The following is a 23305-nucleotide window of genomic DNA, read 5'->3' as shown; positions in this document are numbered from 1 at the left end:
CATCCTTATATAACTTCTAATTAGTTAGGAAGTATATATATATATATATACATATATATATATATATATATATATACATATATATATATATATATATCTGTAGCCTGCATGAAAAATATATATAGTATATAGATGAAGTAAAACTCAAATCAGCTATGGAATAAAATGCAGGTTTCCCCCCTAAAAGACTAAGAATGAACAGTTCCTTTCCATTTTAGACCCAGGCTTAGAGAAAAAATGGATAGAGCAGCCTCCATAGAATTAAGTTAATTTAAAAATTTTTGGAGGGGGCACCTTGATGGCTCAGTCAGTTGAGCATCTGACTCTTGATGTAGGCTTAGGTCATGATCTCATTGAGCCTTGCATCGATCCCATCCGCACTCAGTGTGGAGACCACTTATAATTTTCTCTCTCTCTACTCCTCTCCCCCATTCAAGGTCTCTCTCTCTCTAAAATAAAAAATTTTTTAAAGTAAAAAAAATTTTTGATATATTTTTGAGATATAATTTTGCATATCACAAATGTCACCAATTTAGAGTATTCAATTCAATGGTTTTAATATATTGAAAGAATTGTGCAACCATCATCACAATCTAAATTTAGAAAATTTTTCTCCTCAACATAACTGGTACTCATTAGCATTCTCTGCTTAGTACCCATCCCCTAGCCATAGGCAACCACTAATCTACTTTCTGGGCAATTAGATTTTCCCTCTCTGAACATTTCATAGAAATGGATTCATATAGTATGTTGTCATTTATGACTGCTTTCTTTCACCTAGCATAAGTTTTTAAGGTTTGTGCATGCTGTATCAGTACTTCATAATTTTTTACAGCTGAATAGTTTTCCATTGTGTGGATATACCACATTTAGCTTATCCATTCATCAGCTGATGGACATTGAAGTTCTTTTCATTTTTTAACAATTATAAACATTGTGTATAGGCTTTTGTTTTCATTTTTCTTGGATATATATGAAGAAGTGGAGTTGCTGGGTCAAATGGTGATTCTATCAACCTTTTAAAGAACTGACAAACTGTTTTCTAAAACAGCAGCACCATTTTATAATTTAATCAGCAATGTATAGGGTTCCCAATTTCTCCACATCTTCACCAACATTTTTTATATCTGTCTTCTTGATTCTAGTATCCTAGTGGTAGCTCACTGTGGTTTTGATGTGCATTTTCTAAATGGCCAATGCTGTTGAACACCTTTTCATGTGTTTATTGGTCATTCATATACCTTTGTTTAAGAAATACCAACTGGGGGCACCTGGGTGGCTCAGTTGGTTGAGCATCCAACTTCGGTTCTGGTCATGATCTCATGGCTTTGTGGGTTTGGGCCCCGCATAGGGCTCTGTGCTGATAGCTTAGAGCTTGGGGCCTACTCCAGAATCTGTGTTTCCCTCTCCCTGCCCCTTCCCCAGCTCACACTCTGTCTTTCTCTCTCTCAAAAATAAATAAAATTTTTTTAAAAAAAAGAAATATCAATTGAAAGACATTGCTCATTTTTATTTGGGTTATTTGTTTCTTTATTATGGAATTCTAAGAGTTCTTTATATATTGTGGTTATCAGTCCCTCATCCAGTGAGCAATTTGCAAATGTTTTCTCCTGTTCTATGGTTTTTTTTTTTCATTTTCATGATGGTTTCATAGAATGAAGTCCTTTTGTCTTAGCTTTTAAGATTTCCTTCTTTCATGCCAATGCATCTGTACTGCTTTAATTGTGATGAGATGCTAGACTGGGTGCTGAAGGCTATGACTTCACATGGCTTTGTCCCCATATCTTGACTTCTCTGTTCATTTTGTCGGCATAAAGGATGTTAAATTAGTACTGGCTGAGATTACCTCCTTAAACAGAAACATAAATCACACTTCCTCTGTTTGCATACCATCTACACTTGAATGAGCCTTGAACAGCTGGATGAGCCACAATTCAACTGTGACTTGACTAGAAGCCCCTAGAGCAATGTCTACCCTCACTTAGAGTTATTTCAACTTTAACTGAAGGTCAAGGTTATCAATGCCTTTCAGTTTAAAGAAGAAACATCACTGCTCGTTCTCCTCTGAGTGATATCACCAGAGAATTTGTTTTTGTTATATTAAGAACTATTTAACTCTTCACATTTAGTCCCAAATAATCTATTCTGGAAAGGCTCAGTTTACTTTTCACGGACTTTAAATCAATTATCTCCTTTGGAGTGGTGCAGAGGTACCAGAGAAAGCTTCATTATTTCCAGTTAATGTTCCATGACCATGCCTGTGTATTTTCCATCCTCTGATCTAAAACCTAAAGATATGAAATGACCTAATGGAAAATGCTAAACCCATAAATTTCCAAGCATGAATGTGACTTTGTAAACCTGAAATCCCTCGAGAGACCTTTGTTTCCAATATGCAAGAGGGTTGTGGCATGCAAAGCCTGCTTTTATTGCAGGCAGTCTTTCAATTAGCAAATTGTAAGCTTGTGGGAGCTATTATAGGTCAAATGTTCTTAAATTTATTAATAAAACTGACTGGGAGCTCAGACCATTTAGGAGCCATTTACGGAACTTTCAGAGCTGTTGGATCTGCTGTGGACAAAGTTAGAGATACTAGTTTTACCACCATTATTTCCCAATTTCCTCTTTTAATACATTGAAACTTACTTAAAAACATGAAGTTGTATGCAAATAGCCAACCTCTGTGGGATGGTGACAATGCATATTGTCTCAGGTAGAATTTCCCAGAAGAGGTCCTGAGACAGAGATGACTCCCAGGGGGATTATTGGGTGAGCTCTCAGAAACCACTCCTGTAAGAGAATGAGGGACATGGGCTCACACTGTATTCTCAGCATCTGGGGTGTGCTGAAACTTAACACTAGTTATAGGATGGAGGCCAAAAAGTGAGGTGGGGGCAGGTCTGATGGGGACACATACCTTGTGGGTAAAGGTTTCTACACTGTCTTCGAGTAAGAGGGGAATGCTGCTCTTAATAGGGAAGGGTGGCCCACTTCAGAAGTTTGGGGAGTTAGGAGTTTCAAGATTGAAGGGCAAGCTAAAATCAACTCAGATGTCCTTGGCCGGAAGTTTCACCTTTTTTTGGAGGTCTGCTGTTCTCACAATTAGTCCTGAGCCTGGTAGTCACCTTTCTCTGTTTTCTCTGTCTAGCATTTGAGAGCCTTTTTGTATGCTTCAAGGAGGTCCTCTTGCGTCCGCATTTGGCTCTCATTTGTCTGTAAATTGCTCTCAGGTTTTCACTATCTTTTCTAGAATATCAACCTATCTTTGTAATAGCTACTGAATTACATTGTTACTATTTTCTCCAAACTTTTGACACATCTAGTACTTTATACCAGCTACCGGCATTTCCTTCCCCTGGTATAACCATTTCAATTTGCTACTGGTGAAAGTTTTAACAACCACAGTATTAGTTTCCTATGGCTGCCATAATAAAGTGAATGGCTTAGACAGAAATTTATTCTCTCATGGTTTTGGAGGCTGAAAGTCTGAAATCAAGGTATCAGTAGAACCATGCTTCTCCTGAAGACTCTAGGGGAGAAGTCTTCCTCCTCTTCCTATTTCTAGAGGTTCCTGACATCTCTTAAGTTGTGGCTACATGACTTCATGCTCGGCCTCCATCTTCACGTGCCTTCGTCCCTATTTGTCTCTCTCTGCATATTTCCCCTTTTTTCATAAGGATGACAATCATTGGACTTAAAGCAATCCTGAATCTAAGATGATTTTATCCTGAGATTCTTAACTAATTAACATTTTCAAAGACTATTTCCTTTTTTAAAAAAGTTTTTTAATTTTTCAAGTTTTTATTTAAATTCTAGTTAGTTAATATACAGTGTAATATTAGTTGCAGGACTAGAAGTTAGTGATACATCATTTACATGTAACACCCAGTGCTCACCACAACAAATGCCCTCCTTAATACCCATCACTTATTAAACCCATCCCCCCTGCCCATCTCCCTTCCAGAAATCCTCAGTGTGTTCCCTATAGTTGTGTGTCTCTTTTATGGTTTGCCTCCCTCTATTTTTTTCTTTTCTTTCCCCTATATTCATTTGTTTCTTAAACTCCACATATGAATGAAATCATATTGTATTTGTCTTTCTCTGACTTATTTTACTTAGCATAATACAATCTAGCTCCATCCACATCATTGCAAATGGCAAGATTTCATTTTTTTTGATAGATAATATTCCATTGTATATATATATACCGTATCCTCTTTATCCATTCATTAGTCGATGAACATTTGGGCTCGTTCCATAATCTGGCTATTGTTGATTATGTTGCTATGAACATTGGGGTGCATGTGCCCCTTTGAATCAGTACTTTTGTATCCTTTGGGTAAAAACCGAGTAGTACAATTGCTGGGTTATAGGATAGTTCTATTTTTAACTTTTTGAGGAACCTGCATACTGTTCTCCAGAGTGGCTGCACACGTTTTCATTCCCACAGGAATGAAAGGAGGGTACAGGAGGGTTTCCCTTCCTCCACATCCTCACTGACACCTATTGTTTCTTGTGTTGTTAATTTTAGCCATTCTGACTGGAGTGAGGTGATATCTCAGTGTAGTTTTGATTTGTATTTCCCTGATGATGAGCGATGTTGAGCATCTTTTCATGTGTCTGTTAGCCATCTGTATGTTTTCTTTGGAAAAATGTCTATTCATGTCTTCTTCCCATTTTTAAATTGGATTTTTGTTTTTTGGGTGTTGAGTTTAATAAGTTCTTTATAGATTTTGGATATCAGCCTTTTATCAGAGATGTCATTTGCAAATATTTTCTCCCACTCCACAGGCTGTCATTTTGTGGACTGTTTCCTCTGCTGGGCAGAAGGCTTTTATTTTGATGATGTCCCAATAGTTTATTTTTGCTTTTATTTCCCTTGCCTCAGGAGACATATCTAGTAAGAGGTTGCTATGGCTGATGTCAAAGAGGTGGCTGCCTGTGTTCTCCTCTAGTATTTTGATGGTTTCCTGTCACACATTTAAGTATTTAATCCATTTTGAATTTATTTTTGTGTATGGTATAATAAAGTCAAAGACCCTATTTCCAGATAAGGTCATCTTCTGCAGTTCTGGATGGACATGAATATGGATGGTGGGGGAGAACACTATTCAATCCACTGTAGATAGCCAGTTTTGCCAAGGACTACTTGTGCTCAGTTTATCACTGATTAGAAGCTCCTCATTGCTAACCAGATGGCAAGCAATCCAGTTCCAAAACCCCATATTACCTTTGTCATCCCACTCCTGATACCAACCTCACAAGTTTCATTCTCCAGGAAACAGACCCTGAAACAGAGTTTAGCCCACAGAATATTAATTAGGGAATGCTCTTGGTACCTGTGGAAGGGAAGGAGAGGTCAAGCTGCAACAGCCTTAACCAATCCCACAGGAAGCTTTGGAGCTAACCTAAAATCCCCTGTTGTAGTCATCCTGGGTTGGGCCAAAACTGTTAGATGGTTATGTACCAACTTCTATTAGTCACTGGATATGCGCTACTCTGGGAAAGGCTTGACCTTGAATGAGGTGGCTCTTTGTAGCTGAAGTAATCTCTGGAGGGGCTGGCAACCAGAGACTGTCTGCTGACATACTCCCAGCAGTGGGCAAGAAGTCCTTCCTTCAAGGAGATTTGGGTGGTATGTCATTGTGTCGACCACAATACCTGAGAGGTGAGGATAATAGGGTGAAAATGGAATTACAGTTCAGTGAACACCCTAGGCATATCCAGTTCTGAATCTCATGGCATAGGACCCATTCTGGGCCCCACTATTTAATGAGTACAGCCTACCAGACCTTAGGAGTAGTTCAAAAGCTGAGCCAGGTTTAACACACAGCAAGAAAATCTCTGTGGAGTTAGAAAATGCAGTGGCTATCACTCTATGACTTGGGATATAGTTGTATAATTATGTTAGAGAACAAATAAACTGATATTCAGGAAAAGTTAATTGACTTTCCCAAAGTCATCTAGTTATGGAGGTGAATATGAACTTTAACATTTTTAGTCATTTTAAAAATTATTAAATATCCAAACACACATACAACTGTGGAAAATAATTTAATGAACACCCAGGAGTGCACAACCCAACTTTAAGAAGTCCTAACATTTGGTTGTATTTGCTTCAGATACTTAAAAAAAAATCTTGGGGTGTCTGCCTGGGTGGCTCAGTTGGTTGAGTGTCTGACCTTGATTTCAGCTCAGGTCATGATCCCAGGATCATGGGACTGAGCCCCACATCAAGCTCCTTGCTTAAGCAGGGAGCCTGCTTAAGATTCTCTCTCTCTCTCTCTCTCTCTCTCTGCCCCTCTCCCATCCCTCTCCCTGGCTTGCACTAGCACTCTCACTCTTTCTCAAAAAAAAAAAAAAAACAAAAAACTTAACAGTTAAAGAAACCTTTTACATTTATTACTCTGACCCTAATTCTCCCTCTCTTTTTACAGAAAGAACTAATATGAATTTAGTGTTTATCATTCAGATGACTTTTTTGTCTTACACTATCTATGAATGTGTCTATAAATAATTAATAATATTATAAAGCATGTCTCAAGCTTTATGTAAGTGAATCATACCAAATTTATCATTCTGCAACTCACTTTGTTCATTCAAAATTATGTTTTTGAGATTTATTATGAGATTTAGCCATGTTGATACATGTAACTCTATTAATTTAAACTATTTTATAATATACTATTCAATGAAAATGCTATATATATATATATGTATATTCTTTTATTATTGGACATTTGGATTGTTTCCAATTTTCACTTTTATGAACAATGCTGCAATGAAATTCTTGTTCGTGTCTCTTAGAGCACATGTGAATGAACTGGTGAGTATATATTTAGAAATGGAGTATTGGCTTTTGGGACATGTACATCAGGGCTGGGACCAGGGTGAGGCAAGCAAAGTACATGGAGCACAGTTTTCAGGAGGACTTCATTCTCAGGTGCTAACCTGCACTCATATGACCCTGAGAGTGCATGTCTCCTTCAATGTCGTGCCCTGGGCACCTGACTTGACTCATCCTGGTAGACCCCAAGAGCAAACATTGTGAGCTTTCATAAATATCACCAAGTTGCTCCTCCATATGTTTGAACCAATTTACTTTCTCATTGGCAACTTGTGAGAGTCCCATTTATATCACATTCTTGTTAAATTTGATGTCAGACTAAAATTTTTTGCTACTCTGATGGATGTGATCCAGTTTGTTAGTTTAATTTACATTTTGTTTATTACTAGTAAATTTGAGCACATCTCCTAAGTTTATTAACTGTTCAGATTCCTTTTTTTATGGCTTGACTTTCGTATTGTCTGCCCGGTTTTCTATTGTATTACTTATATTTTTCTTACTGGTTTATAAGTGTTCTTATGTTCTGGATCCTAATTCTTTACATTCTATGGGTTGCATATATTTTCTCCTAGTCTGTCCTTAGTCTTTTATTGTGTCTTTTGTCATACAAAAGTTTTACATTTTATTATACTCAAAAGTATTTATTGTTACATCTGTTGATTGTATTTTTCTCTTCCCCACCCCTGAACCTGGTGTTATAAAAGGTATCTTTATAAATTTTACTCTGAAATCAACAGTTTTACTCTTTACATTTGTTTTTAGTACACTTGAAATGTATTTTTGTGTATGATATAAAGTTTCTACATGAATAACCAATTTTCATAAAGATAATCACTGAAAATGTTTGAAAAGTATTCCTAATTTTTGACTCAGAAATTACATGATTAAGATTTATCCCAGGGGCACCTGGGTGGCTCAGTCATTTAAGCATCCGACTTCGGCTCAGGTCATGATCTCGCGGTTCATGAGTTAGAGCCCCACTGTGCTGACAGAGCCTGGAATCTTCTTCATATTCTATGTTTCCCTCTCTCGCTGCACCTCCCTGACTCATACTCTGTCTCTGTCTCTCTCAAAAATAAATAAAACATTTTTAAAAATTTAAAAGATTTATCCCAAAGAAAGGAAAAGAGGTGTATGCAGAGTTACTAGGATGAAGATCACATCATTGCTTATTATATGGAAGAATTGCAGATAATCCAAATATTTAACAGTGGAAGAATGGGTAAAATGAATTTGATTATTGTTATATAATGCTATGTAGTTATAAAAATAACACTTCTGAAGAAAATTAAATGACATGGCAATAAACTAATGATAGAGTCTCATGTGGAAAAGGCCAGTTAAAGCCGTGTATATGTAGGCAATGAATAAATCATGGGGAAGGAAGGTACAGTATAGGGAATACAGTTAATGGTATTGTAATAACGTTGTATGGTGACCAGTGGTAGCTACACTTGTGGTGAGGGTGAGCATAGAATAAAGTATAGACTTGTGAAATCACTATTTTGTACACCTGAAAATAATGTAGCATTGTATGTCAACTAGACCTCAATTAAAAAAACCCAGTGTACATGATTTAATCTTATTTTGAAAAGAAAAAATATATATACACAAAAGATAAGCTGAAAAGTTATTTATTGAACTATTAACAGTTGTTGTCTCTGGGTCATGAAATTATGGGTGGGTGATTTTATTTTATTTACTTCTCTTTTCACAACTATGTTTTCTATATATTATACTTTTATATTTATATATTTTTATATTTATATATTTTACTTAATATATTTTACTTTTTAATAAAAAATTGGAAGTTATTTAAAAATAATCATTTCAAGGATTAAGGTTAACAGAGTACTCTTATCTGATTAATAGGGAACAAGTAGACTTTGTTATCTGTAATGTGGTTGCAGTGATTGAAAGCCCAGAATCTTAATGACAGGACTGAAGTCAAGCATCCTGCCCACAGTCCTCCATACTTGTATGACCACATGTCCTGATTTTGGGTTCAGAAAGCATAATTACATTACACCCTACATTATGGGTGCAGAGGTTGTTGAAACCATATAGACTTTCAAGGCAATATCATAACCATTTTTAATCAGGATTTATTTTTATACAAGTAGAGGTCAAAATTGTGGTTCAACAACTAAAATTTCATGAGATAAGTGTAGGCATTCTGGCAGTTATGAAAGACGCCATCTTCTTTGAGAAGAGACAGGAAGTTTCTTACCACATAGGGATGTCATATATGATTTGAAGACAGTTGCTCTTGAAATTGTGCAGTAAGTAGAAAGTCCAAAATTTCTCCCAACCCCCAGCAAGACACATATGCAGGATGTTTTGTGCAAAAGAAAAAAAAAGAAAGAAAATAAAAGAAAAAGAAAGAAAAAATCCTGAAAAGTTAAAGCTAGAACTATAATTTTTTATATTTTGAAAATTTTAAAAATTATTAAAAGTAGTAAGATTAATTTAATAGATACATTGTACCCAGAAGTGTGCTAGTCAAGGTTAACAACTGACTCTCCGGAAGAATAAAAAACTTCTGCTTTGTACCATTTGCTGATTTCTGTGATGTAAGTACTTCCCCTGTGGCCAATTCAAGCCATCGTGGTGACATCCTTGAAAAGGGAGTTGGGGAGAGATGCACAAAATTCACTCTCCCTGTGTGATCCAGATCCAGCACACCATTGATTGTACCCCAATAGCCATAATTACAAATATTAACAATTTTTCATGACATTTTCCACAAAGGAAATAAAACATTATGAACAATGTTGAAGTCCTCCTTGTTTGTCTTCACAGATCCACCTCCTTGTCTTCCTTCCCCAGAGACACCACTATGAAGAATCTGGTATGTATTCTTCCAGACTGCATTTTCATAACTTTATTACAATATATATGTAGTCAAAGCAATAATTATGCTTTTCATATTTTGAATTTTACCTACTACTACCATATTATACATATTCTTCATCTTCCTTTTCTCTCACATTATGTTTATGAAGTTTATTCATATTGTTACATATAGAGGTGGTTCATTTTTTATAACTGCTGATTGTGCTCAATTATTTGAAAATACCACAACTTATTTATCCATCCTCTTATTAATAGACTTTTAAGTTGCTTTCAAATTTTGGTAATACAAGTGATGTTGTAACTGCTCTAGATATATCTGAGTATGTAAAATTACAATGCTCAGAATTAAAACAAATGAATTGTAAGGGATGGTAATTTTCTACATTAGTAATATTGACAAATACTACAAATTATTCCCTAAGTTGTACCAATTCATACTTCAGGTAGAAATATATGAGTATTTCTTATTTTCATATTGAAAATATTTCATATTTTCATATATGAGTATTTCTTATTTTCATATTGCCAATTTAGAGTATCACAGGGATTTTTAAATGTCATCAACCTTAGGGTATGAAAAAGAACTTGGTTCTAACTGGCACTTCATGGATTACTAGTTAGTTTGAACATTATATTAGGGTGAAGGCTAAGCTACTGTAACACATAGGCCACACAGATATAGTAGTTTTTAAAAAGGACATTTCTCTCTTGTATAACAATCTTATGTTGGGTAGTCCAGGCTGGTAAGGTGGCTTGACTCCACAGTTATTCAAGGATCTTTCCTTTTGTTACACTACTATCCTGTAGGTCATCATCCTTGTCTTCATGGTTATAGTTAGCTTGTTGCCACATACCAACTTTTGGGAAAAGATTAGAGAATTTTTGGAAAAACATTGTTCATAGGCAAATAAGGCAGAAGCTGCACACATCCCTTCCACTCACATTCCACTGGCCCTACTTAGTTTTATAGAGGCGTAGGTGCATCCTTAGCAGGATGCTGGGAAATGTAGTCCTTCGCTGGACAACCATGTGTCCAGGAAGAAGGGAAGAAGGTAGGAACTAACATTCCTTCTTAAGCAGGTGTTTGTTGACCTTTTGGGCTTTATCTTCTATGACTCAACTGGCAATACATTTTGTCCATTTTAATTTTGTTTGCTTTTTCTTATTGATTTATAGGAATTCTTTATATGTGGTAGTTTGCTTACTTACAATAAATTTGATTACCTAAAATGTATCAGTACATATATATCAATAAAGGAATTTTAAAATATTCTAGTGTACACTTAAAGGAATTACTTGTTATTTAAACTAGTCATATCACATTCTTTTGATAAATTAAGATTTCCTTTATAAAGTAAATAATTCCCACTCAACCCAATTTTCTTTTTTCTGGAAATATGGAATCTCACCTACTCTGTTTAAAATGAGATGAGGCACTTGGGTGGTTAAGTAGGTTAAGCATCCAACTTCAGCTCAGGTCACAATCTCATGGTTCATGGGTTTGAGCCCCATGTTGGGCTCTGCTCTGACAGTGTGGAACATGCTTGGGATTCTCTCCCTCTCCCTCTCTCTCTGCCTTTCCCCCCTCCTCAAAATAAATACATAAAGTTAAAAAATAAAATGAGGGGCTCCTGGGTGGCTCAGTCAGTTAAGCGTCCAACTTGGGCTCAGGTCATGATCTCATGGTTTGTGGGTTTGAGCCTGGCATCATGCTCTGTGCTGACAGCTCAGAGCCTGGAGCCTGCTTTGGATTCTGTGTGCATGTCTTTCTCTGCCCCTCCCCTGTTTGCGCTCTTTCTCTCAATAAATAAATAAACATTTTAAAAATTAAAAATTAATAAATAAAATGAAATGGACCTACAATACTCCATTGACTTCTAAACATCATTGTTTTATGGTAAGTTTTTTAGGTTAACATAAGTTCTCAAAGCTAACACTTAGAAACTTTGTAGTTTCTTAGATTCTGGTGAAATTACTGAACCTATAAGAAAATCTGACAACCTGTATGATGTTGTGGTAATTTTCTTAACCACACTGAGTTTCCATTATCTCAATTGTAAGGATGATATGATTTGCTCTGCCTACTATATGAGATTGTTTTAAGGATTAAGGAAGATAATATAGGGAAATGCTCTATAGAATGCAGAATTTATATAATTGTTAGGAATTAGAATTATGAATAGGATTTAAGTAACATACATTAGATTTCATTTGAAGTCTCATAAATCTTGTTTTCAGTTCCACCAACATACTCTATATATTATCTACACACATATTCCATACTCCATTATCAGGACCTGACTTTTGACAGTCACTACCATCTCTGGGTTGAGTGTAGGTGTAGGGTGGAAAGACAGCCATGTGGTTGAGCACATCTATGTAGGATAAGACTCTTCTGAGAATTGGTTTTATTCAGGGCTGTTTCTTTCCTAATGACAACCTAGGAGACACTTTCCAGACTGTTTTCAAACAGTTTTCAGCTAAACCTCATCATGTCAAGTTGTGCCTTGGAGTTTCTATTACTGATTCAGGCCAACCCAGCTTGTCATTCTTCACTGTTTTCACTAGGGAAAATTCTCAGTTTCCTGGAATTTTGCATCCAGCCTGTCACACGCAATTAAACCCCATTACAGTTACATGGGAGACATATAAATGACGTCTCCCCCTCTTAACCTGATCCATCAGCTCCTCTCCCCAGTATCTCTGTGCTAGCACAACCCTGCATGGCAGTCCTTTGGTGTGGCCAAGGAAAAAGAGAGCTAATGGGGACAGAGGGGGAAAGAATGCTCTGGAATGTGATTTTTGCTTTATTAGTAATAAACTGATTTTTAAAATTTAGAAAGAAGAATTCTATCAATGCATTAAGAAGTGAGTATATAGAAGTATCATTATTTTATTGATATACTTGAAGTTTGTTTTATTTCTTTTTCTTTTTTTTTAATTTATTTTTTTTAAGTCGGCTCCAAGCCCAGCATGGAGCCCATTGTGGAGCTGGAACTTACAACCTTGAGATCAAGACCTGAGCTGAGGCCAAGAGTCAGATGCTTAACAGACTGAGCCACACATCCACCCCTTGAATTTTGTTTTAAAAGTGAGAACAACAGTGTTCTTGTGACAAAATGCAGGACAATTATTTTAATGCTGTGTAGCTTACACCTGCAGATGATAGGTATGCCTAACGGGAAAGACCATCCTGTCTTCTGAGCAAACATGTCCCTAAACTTTTTATTTGCTGCAGTAAAATTAGACTATAATTATGAGGTACTGAAGTAAGGCATATTTCATAGAGATAACATATAATATTAAAATATATATACCTGTTTGCTCAGTGGATACCAAAGATAGATAATATACCTGCCTATGTACATCATGTGAGGAATTTTCTATAAAAAGTTAACAACAAAATCATTATTTTTTTTATTAGAAACTCTCATTTCTTGGTGCCTGACTATGTTCTAAACACTGTGCTGAGCACATTTTACATGGTCTCATGTCACCACTATTACATTATTGTTTCTAACTAAAAATATACTCAAGGAATCCCAGGGTTTAGAGGGTCATCTGATTTGATCTATACCATTTAACTTACAGAAGCTTTTCCATTAATGTGATCCACTTCACTTCATGGCACCTAGTAATCACTTATTTCTACTTCTGTCTTTTTGGGGGTAGGATAAGGGCATCAACAGATTAACTAAACTAAGAGCTTGGATAATAGGTATTAGAGATAGAAGGGACCTTGTGAAGCCCAAGCCAGCCTTCTGCCTTTAGATGATTATGCACAGGAGGGCAGGAGAGGTTGCCAGACGGCTAGAAAATAGCAGATGGAAACCATAGTCCAGATCTTCTATTAAGATCCTGTCTCCAAGATCTCCCTCTCCTAACTGACTTTTTTTGTGAGAGCAAGAGTCAGTGTGTGTTGATATATGGCACATTTGTGCCATTGGTTCTTCTTGACCAGTTGCACTTTCAAAATCATAGAAAGAAGAGGTGAGAGTAGAACACGCTTTTAGGAAAAGCAGCTAAGGCTAAAATCTATAGCTCTACCCCAAGGAATAAGATCATAACCTTATCCCAGCCCAAGCTGTAACAACATTCTACCGAGATGATGAATCAAACATGTCTTCCTCCTGCTTCACCTCTTCTACTTAAGCATGTCTGTTCCATCCCTCCCATCTGCTGACATTCCAAACCTCAGGGCAGCCTGAGGATGCAGTACAGGAATAAAAAGGGAAGGTGCTAAGAGGAACTTTCTGCCAATCTCAAGTAGCTTTTAAAAATGCATAAATGGTAATTAGCATAAACAGAGCTCATTTTAGTGTGTGTTTGTGTGCATGTGTGTGTGTGTGTGTGTGTGTGTGTGTGTATTGGAGAGGGAACACTCTTCCTGATGACTATGCCTGAATGCTGGTCTTTCCTGACCTACTGATGAGATTTCCTGCATGGCAAAGAAATAGCCTCTCACTCCATGAAAAGAGACAGTCCCAGAGAAATCTCTGGAAAGACAGATCTAAACAAACACAGACAAGACATTGATTTAATGCAGATGCTGACACTACCAGGAAAATGAGAAGAAAAGGGAATATTTGGGAAGAAGCTGAAGCATCTCTTAGAAAGGAAAGCAAAGGAATACATTAAAAGACCAAGAATTGGCAGCAAGAAAATTTCCTTGTGACATTCATAAACATGTCAACCAGAACACGTAAAGAAGTGATTCTGGGAGCAATAGAAAACCTGGAGCTGTAACAGAGGATAAGGAATCCAATCAAAACATGAAGCTAGGGGTGCCTGGGTGACTTAGTCTGTTAAGTGTCCAACTCTTGATTTTGGCTCAGGTCATGATATCACGGTCATGGGATGGAGTCCCTCATTGGCTCCGTTGGGCACGGAGCCTGCTTGAGACTTCTCTTCCTCTTCCTCTGTCCCTCCCCCATTTGCACTCTTGCTCCCCCTCTCTCTCAAAAAACAAAACAAAACAAACAAAAAAAGCCATGAAGCTTGTTCACATCCAAGCTGTGAAACTATTATCTCCTTGGTAAGGAGGGATTGAGGCTCAAACTGCACTCACCCTAGCATGATTTATTTACAGATAAATTATATATCTATAATTAAGCACATGGATTTAACTGAAATGCTTAGCCACAATATTACACATACCATGTTTGTTAAATTATACTTAAATGACCTCTTTCTGTTTAAAGTACCATTAGGGAGCTGGGTAGTGGGGTGGAGTGGGGAAAAGAGGAGGAAGGGATGGAGAACTCCAAGAATAAGCTATATTTTGCAGAGCAAAAGACTATCGTAGGTTGGGGCTCTCTGTACCTTTACCTACTTGCTGGAGAAGAGGGTATGTTGGAGTTAATATCCTCACATGGAAGGTCCATCAGCAGATTTGAGGCTGTGCTGGTGGACTGAATCAGTGAGTGAGTCAAATCCCTGCTCCACCCAGGAGCAAAATGACAATAGAGTCTTTCAGGGCATAGGTGTGAGTCATGTTTGAGCATCAAACCTTGCAATGCAACACCATGACATCACCTCTATAGCCTACTATTTGGCCCACAGAACAGCTGTGGAAGCAGTGATTGAATCTGAATCAAATTCAACTCTATTAAGTTAACCTTTGCAAGGTCAACATCTGCTACTTGCTCTTTAGCCAGCCAGCAATCTAGAAAATGAGTGTAGATGACTTGGTTAATGAGGCTTCAATAATAGAAATCTGGGTACTGATTAAATTTTGTGCAGCATGTCTTTGTGGATGCTAGTGTATCTTGCTGGGTTTCTCAGAGTTGGTCAATTATATCTCAAAAATTATAACAGCAAATGCTCTTTTAAAAAGTATCCTATAGACAATTAGCATGAAATATATATATATGAACTTTATGTGTATATATACACATATATCTATATATTCATATACATACATATACATATTATAAGTTTCTGAATGCTTTTGTATTTGTATATATGTATATATAGGCATACATGTTCGCTACAGCATTTTTTATTGCAACAATAAATCCAGCAATAAATGCCCAACAATAGGATATTTTTAATTAGATTATGGCCCATACATACTGTGTAATGTTTTGGAGCTCTTGAAAAGAAACAAGTGTATTAGCACACATGATTATTACAACCTATTATGAAAGAGAGTGATGTGATAGAAGAATTATGTAATAGGGTCCCATTTATGTAAAAAAAAGGATATATATTAATTAAGGCTTAGACAGTCTCTGAAAAACTGGGAGAAAATAACTACTAACCGGGTTAGGCTCTGGAGAAGGATTTGAAGATAGGTGAGGATTTGGGGATTTGGGTGAAGGTAGAGAGGTGGGAGGGAGAATCTGTTTGTTAAGATGAGTTTTTTTTTAATGTGTCTTCTAAAATACAGCAAACATTAAATAAAGTCACAATAATTGCACCCAATATCCAGAGGTCAAACTACCATTATGAAGATACTGGCTGCTGAACATATACTATAAAAGTGGTGTCAAGTGTCCATGAACAAGGATTCAAGTGACCCCAAAGCAATTTCATTGTTAATATTTTATTCTGCCATGCCTTCTCTTTAGCACCATTTTCAAGGAATTGGGCATTCTTTTTCTAGATATTTTCTTTCTCAATTACTCAATCATTGATCTAATAACAAAAGGAAACTATTAGAGACTCTATGTGCCAGATATTACTCATCCTTGATAAATTGATGCCCAAGGGAATATGAAAAAAAGGCACATCAACAAAAATAGAATATAATTCACATTGATTAAATCAATATATGCCAAACAGTTCATTTTGTGGGACAGGAAAAATAGCAACATATATTAAGAAATCTAACAAGTGAACATAGGAGATTATGGCCCTCCTAGGATTCAATTATTCAATGGGCTTTTCTTGATTATTTATTTTGCATTAGGCATTATGCTGAGGGTGAGTAGTGGAACAGTATGGTGAAAGGAAGAGAGAAGTTAAAATAGTAATTAAAATGCATTGGAATAAGAGGTAAAGTGAAGGTCAAGAGGAAAGCACATTTAAGCAAGTACAGAATGGCATATAAACATGAAAGAATGAGATATTGAAGGGAAGCAAGAATACTGCTCTTCTTGGATGTGGAGGATACATATCCCAAACTGTCTATTCAACATGTCCAGTTAGATATCTAATAAGCATCTCAAATTTAATACACCCCAAGTTGAGCTTCTTATTCCTCCACTCTCCACTTTCCACCAGCTCCTCCCATGGTCTTCCTTTTTGTAGTTTATGGCAACCACATCCTTCAGTTGCTCAAACCAAATGCCTAGAAGTTACTATTGAATACCCTCCATACTCCATTTACAAGGTTTCAGAAAATCTTTCTGGATCCCCTGAAAGGATCCAGACCTGATCATGTCTCACTAGCTCTATTGCTTCCATCCTGGTCCAAGGCACCATCACCTCTGGCAGGGTTGCCTCACTTCAATCTATTATCTACATAGCAGAGTGATCTGTTTCTACAGTAAGACAGATCATGTACTTGTCCAGATCAAACCCACCTTGACTCTCATTTCACCTAAAGAAAAAGCTAAAGTCCTCCCTGCAGTCCTGAATTATTGGACACTTCTCCTCTCCTCATTCTGCTTCCCTTCCCTCTACTTCCTCTTCTTGCCCCCTCCTCTCCACCCACAGGCATCTAGCTCTTCCTCCAGCCTCTCCCAGGCACACTTGTTCTACACCCTCCACTTTTTATTCAATAAACCTTCTCAGTAAGTCTTCTTAATACCCCTATATAGATTGCAATCTCTTCTTTTTTATTTTTCATATCACATATAACTATCAAACACATTCTATATTCTATGTATTTATTTTGTTTATTATCTGCCATCTAGAACCCATCTCCAGAGTATAAGTTCCAGAAAGATATAGATTTTTGTCTGCTTCTGTTCACTGCTGTATCCTCAGAACCTAAAATAACAATAAGAATATTATAGACATTCAATAAATATTTATAAAATTCATTAAAGAATGAGTGGGGTCTGAATGAGGTATAAAATGATCAAAGTTGAGCTTGAGGGGATACACAAGGGCCCAGATCTTGAAGGTGCCATAGAGGGGTGGTTATACCATTTGTGTGTGTGTTGTGTGTGTTTATGATATGCAAATATATATACAGCACAAAGAACACAACAGGTGGGGGAAAGACAGGAAAAAATGTTTAAAAGTTTTTACAATGGTATTTTTCAGTAAGTATGAAGAAAATGAGACAGATTCCAGAAATAGTTTTAAGTATAATTCATGAGATATAATAGCTAAATTAATGTGGAAGGTGAAGCAGAAGGAAGACCCAAAGGTAGCTCTGAGTTCCTAGTCTGGGTGTTTGGGCGCTTAAATGCCACTAAATTAAGTGTGAATATATGACCTGCAAGGGAGGTAATAAAAACCAATAGTGGTATCTTCTAGGAGGAAAAACAACCTGGCTGACTTCTGGGCTTTATAATCAATCTCATGCTGTGAGTGAGTTTTCACATGGTACATGAGTGATTTCCTGCAGCAGATGGTGAACTGTCCTTTCATTTCGTGACCACATAGTCCCCAATATGAACAGGAATCTAAGGCTGGAAATGTGGGGAGATTAAAAATAAGCAATTCATACTCATATTGGAGACACTTGAAGCTTATTAGATAATACTACAAAGTTTTATGACAGAGTGTGCTAAGGCGGCAAAGAAATCTAATGGCCACAAAAACAATTCATATCCCGCTAAACAGAAGAAAAGAGGAGAAGTAAATAATAGATAAGGGGATGCTGATGTAACAGTTGTTAACGTTGTATAACATGATGGAGTATGGATCACAACATGTAGGCTGGATTTGTTTTGTAAAAGCATCTTAGGACATGCTTTTAACACAGATGAAATTTATTTGCATACTAAACGTGTAAGCCTACTCTTAGCATATTCATGTAAACACATTCTTCTGCAAAGAAACACACTCCTCTCATTTTTCTTGAGCCATATGATCCTCTCAATCTAGCTTTCATTTTCTAACTTTTGATAAAGACACAAACCTAAGAAATGCTTCATTTTTCTCTTCACTTCATTATAAGAAAAATTCCAGTGCAAGAGGCAGGCGCAATGATCAGCGGCCCCTGTCAGCTGGCCTCCGTGGTGGGTGAGCAGTCCTGACGGGTGTGCTCCTGGGAATGTCAGTCTGACAGCTGCCCAGAGGAGACAGAAATCCAGGTTTTCAGAAGAAATGTCCTTTTAAAAAAGGTTAGCAAGCAGGTAAAAAAATGTTAAAGCAACATGTGGGTCGAAGCATACACAAAATCTGAACACATCTGTTGACTTGAGTACAAGTTTGAGCTCTGCTTTAGAGTTTCAAAATTCTTTAAGGCACATTCTCTTGCTTGACTTTTTAACAATCCAGTGAGACACGATTGCTTACATTTTCCTTCTCTGGTACGGTAGTGACCTGAGAAGACAAGAGGCTTACCCACACTACCTAAACCCAAGCCATCTCAAGGCTAAACTTAATCTAAATCTTAGGTTCTGTCTTCTATTGAATTTTGTTGTTTTAAATGTTCAGAAGATTGAAACAGACTTTGGATTCTGCCTTCTTTTTCCTTCCAAGTTCTACAAATTATTTGAGACCAAAGAAAATATACAAAAATAAATTGTATATGTGTAATTTTTATTGAACTTGCCTTATGGATTATAAGAAAAAAATAGAGTAATCATGAACATTGTAGCAAAGTTTACTGTTTTTCAAAATCTTAGATAACTTGATACTTGTTATATCATATAGTATTTGTCTTTGTCTGACATACTTTACTTAGCATTATATTCTTTTGGCTCATCCATGTTGTCACAAATGGCAAGATTTCATTCTTTTTTATGGCTGAGTAGTACTCAGCTATATGTTTGGTGAGATTTGGGACATGATTTGGTGATTGGATATGAACACAAAGGATTAAATCATGACTTAGCTTTGTGACTTAAAGTACTTTCAGTCAGTCACCAATTTAACAAATATCTTATTGAGCACCTACTATGTGCCAGGCACCATTTTAGGCATTAAGGGTACAGGGCTAAATAAGAAAAGACATTTTAGTGAGATGTGTCAACTGTGGGGAGGGAGCAGAAAATCAAGCAGTGGATCAATTAGTCAATAAGTCATTCAGTGACAAGTGCTAAGCAAAGCTTAAAATAGGCTAATGTGATAGAGAAGGACACTTTGGGATTGGACCAGGAAGGCCTTTCTGAGGAGATGACATTTACACTGAGTTCTGAAAAACAAGAACAAGCCAACCATGGAGAATAAGGGAAAGGGCATTACACAAAGAAGAACTAATTGATGAATTCTCCAAAGCAAATATGAGCTTGGTGAGATGAAAAATGGATAGGGGTGCCAAATTTAGCAAATAAAATACAAGATACCCAGTTAAATTTGAATTTCAGGTACCAATATTTTGTTTGTTTTAGTATTGCATAAGCAATAGTTGGGACATACTTAAACTATGGAAAAAACTTTGTTGTTTATCTGAAATCAAAGCATTCTTAGAACTAATAAGCAATTATATGAAGATTTGAGGATACAAGAGGATACAAAAGCCTATTGCTTTCCTACATATCAGCAATAAACGATTGAAATTTGAAATTAAAAATGTAGTACCATTTACATCAGCCACCCTCCCCCCCCACCAAGAAAAAGAAAAAGAAAGAAAAGAAAAGACAGACTTAGGTACCTGAGGTTCCTTATGTAACCTAACAAAATATGTACAAGATCTCTATGAGGAAAACTAAAAAACTCTGATGGAAGAAATCAAAGATATAAATAAATGGAAAGATATTCCATATTCGCGGATAAGAAGATTCAATATTGTCAGATGTCAGTGCTTCCCACTGTATAGTATCTACAGATACAATGCAATCTCAATTAAAATCCCAGAAAATTATTTTGTGGTTATCAGCAAACTAATGTTAAAGTTTATATGGAGAGGCAAAATACCCACAATATCCAACATAATGTGGAAAGAGAAGAACAATATTGAAGGACTCACATTACTTAACTTCAAGACCATAAAGCTATAGAAATCAAAACAGCTCAGTATTGGTAAAAGAATAGACAGCAGATCAGTGGAACAGAATATAAAGTCCAGAAATAGACACATATAAATATAGTCATTTAATCTTTGACAAAGATGCAAAGGCAATTCAACAGAGAAAGGATAGTCATTTAGACAAATGATGCTGGGACAACTGGACGTCCCCATAGAAAAAATGAATCTAGACACGGACTTCACACCTTTCCCAAAGATTAGGCCTAAATGGATTTTAGATCTAAATCTAAATAACAAAATGATAAAACTTTTAAAAGATAACATGAGAAAATCTAACTTGTGTATTTGGTGATGACTTTTTACATACAACAACAAAAACAATCCATGAAAGAAAAAATCCATGAAGTTGGGTTTCATTAAAATTTACAACTTCTGCTCTGTGAAAGATGTTGTGAAGAGAATGAAAGGGTAGGCCAAAAAACTTGGAGAAAACATTTGCAAAACATATATCTCATAAAGAACTTGCATCCAAAGTATATAAAAAGTTAAAGCATAAGCTATACTTTAAGTATAAAGCATTTAAGTAAACCTAAAGATAAAGATGGTAAATAAGCATCTGAAAAAATAGTCAATATTTTTCATCAAAGCTTTCATCAAGTAATTGCAAATGAACACAAACCGTACAGCTGTTAGAATTGTTAGAATTCAGAACACTGCTAATGCCAAATGCTGGAGAGGATGTGGAGCAGCAGGAACTCTCATTCATTGCTGGTGGGAAGGCAAAAGTTGCCACCACTTCAGAAGACAGTTGGCAGTTTCTTACAAAGCTAAACATAATCTACCCTACGGTCCAGCAATCATGCTCCTTGATATTTACCCAAACTTATACCCTCACAAAAACCTGCATATGAATGTTTATAGAAGCTCTATCCATAATTGCCAAAACTTGGAAGCAACAAAGATGTTCTTCAATAGGTAAACAGACAAACTTAAGTATATCCATACAAATGGGATATTACTCAGTGGCAAGAAGAAATGAGCTATCAAGCCATAAAAAGACATGGAAGAACCTTAAAATTATTTTGCTAAGTGGAAGAAACCAGCCTGAAAAGGAAACATACTATATATTTCTAACAATATTATATTCTAGAAAAGGCAAAACTATAGAGACAGTAAAATGATCAGTGGTTACCAGGAATTTGGAAGGGAATGGAAGGGAGTTGAATAGATGGAACACAAGGGATTTTTAGAGCAGTGAAACTATTCTGTGTGATACTGTAATCTACAAAGAAAATAAGCAGCCAATCAGCACATCCTTATACATTTGTCAAAACCCATAGAATTGTACAACATAAAGAGTGAACCCGAGGGGTGCCTGGGTGGATCACTATGTTAAGCATCAGACTCTTGATTACATCTCAGGTCATGATCTCATGGTTTGTGATTTCGAGCCCCATCTGGGACTCTGCACTGACAGAGTGGAGCCTGCTTAAGATTCTGTCTCTCTCCCTCTCTCTCTGCCCCTCCCCTGCTTGCACTCTCTCTCTCAAAATAAATAAATAAACTTAAAAAAAAGTGAACCTGAATGTAAACTATGGGCTTTATTTATTTAATAATGATGTGTCAATATTGGTCCATCACTTAAAACAAATGTACTACACTAATGCAAGATACTGTTACCAGAGCTGATTCCAAACTCAGGTTTGCCACTGGAAAATCAACACTGGAGAGACAAATGATGGTGAGAAAGGAAAGGATGCTTTATTCAAGAAGCTGGCAGCCTGGGGAAAGTGGTGGACTAATGTCTCAAAGACAATCTTCTCTGTCCAGGCAAAGCCAGGGGGTTTTAGAGGGAAAGGCATGTGACAAGGAGGGGTGCTGTGTGCAGAAGAAGCAGGTGCCCAGGCAGTTAGTCATATGTCAACATGACCCTAAGCAGACTTGGCATCTGTGGCAGCTGCTTTTGAACGTAGTCAGGACTTCTCTTCTGGGAAAGTCTATTCCTTCATTCCTCAAGGCCAGTGGTCTGCAAATCTCAAAGAAAGTGAGTTAGTTCTGCTAAAGATCAAGGGGCTTAAGTCAACAAGCAAGGAATGGGTATGCTTGAAGCAAGTTAACCCTTAAGATTGGTTGAAGTGCTGTTAACAATGTTAATAACGAGGAAAATTGTGTGAGGGGTGGGGAGGGTACATGGAAACTCTAGTTTTTGTTTACTTTAAAAATCAAAGTGCATTAATTTTAAAAGTTTTAACTGGGCATTCTCTGTGTTAGCCAGCAACCTTAGGAACACAGAGAAACTCACTGTAGTGGATTGGTATGTGAATGGAGAGTGGAATGAGATGAGTTTAGAGGTAGGGAAGGGCCGGAGTACAGAAGGCTTTGTAAGCCAGAGAAAGGAGTTTTGATTTTATTCTATGTGTAAAGGGATGCCACTGGAGGAATCAGTACTATTAAATTCTCTCTGGCTCTATGGAAAATAGATGGTTCCTGCAGTGGAAGTCAGAACACCTTTACAAAGTTATTGCATTAGTGGCAGACTTCATTGGTGGCAGAAGAAGAGAGAGCAG

The 23305-nt window shown here is 36.7% G+C and overlaps 1 protein-coding gene across 7 annotated transcripts in view; it reads left to right on the top strand.

The window, feature by feature from the left end:
• Nucleotides 1–23305, top strand: part of PSD3 (pleckstrin and Sec7 domain containing 3) — a 780457-nt gene that overhangs the window by 72121 nt on the left and 685031 nt on the right. For all 7 annotated transcript variants that reach the window (XM_053216464.1, XM_053216461.1, XM_053216462.1 and 4 more), the window contains one exon: nucleotides 9650–9698. The gene's annotated coding sequence lies outside the window, so the exon portion shown is untranslated. The remainder of the gene's footprint in view (nucleotides 1–9649; nucleotides 9699–23305) is intronic.

This window comes from Acinonyx jubatus, chromosome B1, assembly GCF_027475565.1.
Source record: "Acinonyx jubatus isolate Ajub_Pintada_27869175 chromosome B1, VMU_Ajub_asm_v1.0, whole genome shotgun sequence".
NCBI lineage: Eukaryota > Metazoa > Chordata > Mammalia > Carnivora > Felidae > Acinonyx > Acinonyx jubatus.
Note: the sequence above shows the minus strand (reverse complement) of the source record. Positions and strands in the feature narration are given on the sequence as shown.